The sequence below is a fragment of the Talpa europaea genome (assembly GCF_964194135.1).
Source record: "Talpa europaea genome assembly, chromosome: 1".
Lineage (NCBI taxonomy): Eukaryota > Metazoa > Chordata > Mammalia > Eulipotyphla > Talpidae > Talpa > Talpa europaea.
In genome coordinates, this window is record NC_140073.1 from 97613797 (window position 1) to 97617953 (window position 4157).

The window sequence follows — 4157 nt, forward strand, 5'->3', positions numbered from 1 at the left end:
AAAAATTTCTCCTACCTATTTCCACCACACTGTTACTTCTAGTATATGCCATAGTTGTCTGTTACCTTTCAGGAATTATTAAGTTTGCTCTGCTGCAATTTAGTTGTGAATATGAAGAAGAGGCCAGTGCAGCATCTTCCCTTAGCCACCACCTTGCTGGAACCATGAAGATAAAATTTTAAAAAATATTAATGATTTTTCTCAAAATGATGTTGGATTTTTTAAAATATGGTTTGCATTAAATCTGTTCATTGACTTAGGGACTAAGTGTGTCTCTCCATATACAATTATCTCCATGTATTGATCTAAATAAATATATAAATATTTAGATACATTTATTTCAAAACATTCATGTGTATTTAGATATTTACATGTCCAGGTGACTTTCGTCAAGGGTAAAATCCTAGTTAAATATTGTCATTAGGAAAAAATGAATGTGGGAAAAAGTAATCTTTTTGCTCACATCACACCCATTTAACTATTTGTTTAATTAGCTGCTTGTGCTTCAACTGAATCAATTGCTAATTGTTGGTAAATGGAGTTTGTACTTTGGTTTCAAAGGCATATTTGAAGTTTACTGATCTCAAAGCCTAGAGGATTTAAAGAAAAGTGAGTTTGAAATCTTGCCTCTGACAATCTCCATGACATTATCATAAAAAATAAATTGAAAATCAAGTAACACCTCTGCATCCCACCAGAAATTGGGGATAGTAATACTGTCCATCTCTTAGAATTGTTGTGAGAATTACATGAGATGATACATATGAAATAATGATTCCAGGGCCCGGTTCATAACAAGCACCCCTGAAATGCTAGCTATTCCAATCTGGAATAAGCAAGTACCAAAATTTCAATATAATTCACATGACTTCTCTTAAATAAGTTTTAGTGAAATATTAATAGGAGTGGAAGAAAACAGTTCGAATTTGTTTAAAATTCTTTCTGACTTTACTCACCAGAAATAACAACCAACGTCTTCATTCTTTCTGTGCTTCATCCATGTGTGACCTTGGCCTAACTCTTCTTCCTGTACCCCCTTGACTTTTCTCTCAGACTCATGCTCTTGTCCTCTTCTGGTTTTGCAGTTCTTTCTCCCAATCCAATTTTATCTACGCAGGGTGCAGAAGTATGAAGCGTCAGGAATTGGTTGAAGCATGGGTGACATCAATCATAATTTACAGATACTATTCTGATTTTTCTTCCTTTATTCCATCTTTTGTTCCTACTTGATAAAATCCGAAAGCCATGGATTCACCTAAAACTGTACTGTAGCTACTAAATTTTGTAACATTATTTTAAAGCATAGAAGACAGCTATAGATTAAATAGGCTAGTGCCTACAGAAAAAGTAATTCACTATTTTTTGAAAATTGAGAGACATATGAGGCATGTAATTCATGAAATAGCAGGTTTATGATAAATTTTCCATTTATATATTTATGAAATAACATGTAAACTTTTGTAATCTCATGTTTTTATTACAGTTGTCACAAATGGAACATATTGATTGAGGTTGAGGTATCTATTAATACCTATTTAATTCACACATATATAAAAAATTAAAGTACGTTAAAAGACATTATGCTTTTCTGAGTGACATTAGAAAAATTAAGTTCAGACAATGGTTTTAGCATATGCTGTTATGACTAAGATGATCCTCATTAGTGAATGTGTAAAATGAAATGATTTGAAGAGATTTTCCCTGATTACACAGTTGTTTTCTCTGTCACTGAAGAGTGCAGACTGTCTTTTCTTTTAACACACCTATAGTTTCATTTAGAATGTCAGTCAGTAAAGTTTTAATTTGTCTGTTCAAAACAATGTTTAAAAAAATATTTTCCTCATTGCCAATAAAAGACAATAGCTGACAATTAGTTTAATTTCTTAATTTGCATTACTAAGTTTTCAGTTTCTTAAATCAATTTGATCAAGACTGTACCATTTTCTATAAACTGGCAGAAACATTTAAGTGCCATAAAACTCAGAATTCTTGACCACTTTTATTGAGCAATGGTCCTTAAGTGATGACATCCATTGTCAAAAGCATCTTCCAAAAAATACAGCAATTTTTGAAAGAGAAACGAGATTGTCTTTTTAAGTAATAAAGCCCCTGTGCAATTTTCTCTTTTTTGACCCTTTTTATTTCCTGAGGGTTTTAAGTAAAGACCTCCAATTTAAAACCTATTATTCTGTAGGAGCTGCTTTTCCCCCTCCCCCTATTGTAACCTTGCTGTACTCTCTTGCCCTGCTATTTTCTGACTTTTTCACTTTGCTTAGTATCGAGCTGTACTTAAGACATAACCAGAATGTGTGTGTGACGTATATACAACAAATGCAGCAGACAAGTAATTTTAAATATATTAAACATCAACCTATTTTTGCTTCCATATCGTCACAATCCAAAGCATTTTCCTCACTGTTTTTGTAACTGTATAGATTTCCGTGAAGCTAAATTTTAAATGGTGAGCTTATATCAGATTTAATTAGTAGCAAATTATTTCCTATCCACAAGGTACTTGCATGGCCCTGTATAATGGTGTTGTATAGATAATGTGAAATATCATTACAATGAAGAGAAGATACGTTTCTTGGGGAACATGTTCAACTTAATTCAAATAGATACATGCAGTTAAGTAGGTGAATTCTGATCATCCCACATTCTGGTTCTCTCTGCCTGCTTGAGGAGACTTATTGGAGGGGAATTATTAGTTTTTGAACAATGTTCTTCAGACTAGGGTTCACAAAGACTTCCCAAAGGTTATAGCTTTCTAAATAATTTTAAGGCAATCAATTTTCAGTTCTTAATATTCCATATGCTCTCTTTCCCCAATCTGTCTGGATGTCACCAGTGGTGTGGTGTACCCTTCTCCACCTTACTCTTTGCCTGTTCATACTTTCAAAATGAAAGGCCACGACTCTGGAATTTTCCAGGAGCGCACTGTCCTAAGTAAAAATCCCAATGCCAAACAAGGATCAATCAGACAATTCCTCCGACCAAGGTCTCATAAGTAACCACAGGCATTTATGAAGAGTTGGACTTACAATAAAATTTTATTTCTTAAGATTACTGTTTATTGACATTTACAATATATATTTGAAGTTTTGTGAAACTGATTACCAATAATAAAAATAATGACAACTAAACCCAGAAGAAATATTTTAACTGTATGAATTGTGTTCACCGTAATAACATTATTATTTTAACCTGAGAATTCTGGTCACAGGAAATTTAAAAAAAAAACTAAATTTTATGTATATGTTACTATAGAGAATTACGATAGAGCAATGGATAAAGATTTCCAAGCATAAAACATAGTGCTTTAGGATAACATTCTGTTGGGGAATTGGAATGAAAATACTATTTTAAGGAGAAAAAGTAAAATACAAAGTTTGCAATTATCGATTTTTTTAATGAATAATTTTGGATCTCAAATTTGTTATGGTATTTCTGTTTTATTAAATATATCTAAGAGAGGGCCTCCCCTGGTGGCTCAGGCAGTTGAGCGCTACTCTGTGAAGTGTCTGCAGCCTCTGCAGCGCCCGCAGCCTCTGCAGCACCGGTTCTATCCCCACTGGCTAGCAGACCACTCCTGTCTCGCCAGCTGCTCCCCTCAGCAGTGTATTTCATCAGTCTGTCTGTTCTGTTCCCTGCTCTGTCTCTGGTGAATCTTCTCACCCTCCTGTGCATCTGGCCTGTACCCCGGTTCTTGTATAAAATAAAATAAAAAAATCTAAGAGAATGGTGGAAAATTTTATTTTAAAAATATCAATATTTATAATATGGTAGAAATGACATCTTTGCAATTAATCAAGTGAAAAAATGCTATATGTCAAAATTGTTCTAGGGTGTGCATAATTAAAATTCATTTGGTGATTCATTTGATAAAATATTTGAAAACCTCTGTTGTAAAAGATAGCTTCTGTTTAGTAGATCATTTTTTCTAATATTAAAAAAAAATCTGACTCTTTTTCATCTATTGTGATAATATACTGCAGAAAGTTCCTGTCACAGACTATTGAGGGTTCCCAGCTTTATCCTGTATCAAAGGATCTGAGAGCCTAGATGCTAGTATCTTGTTGCCATTTTGGGTTTCAGAGTGACAGTCTCGATCAATTTTTTCTATCACAACAATACCACTTTTGGGGTTCAAATGGGAA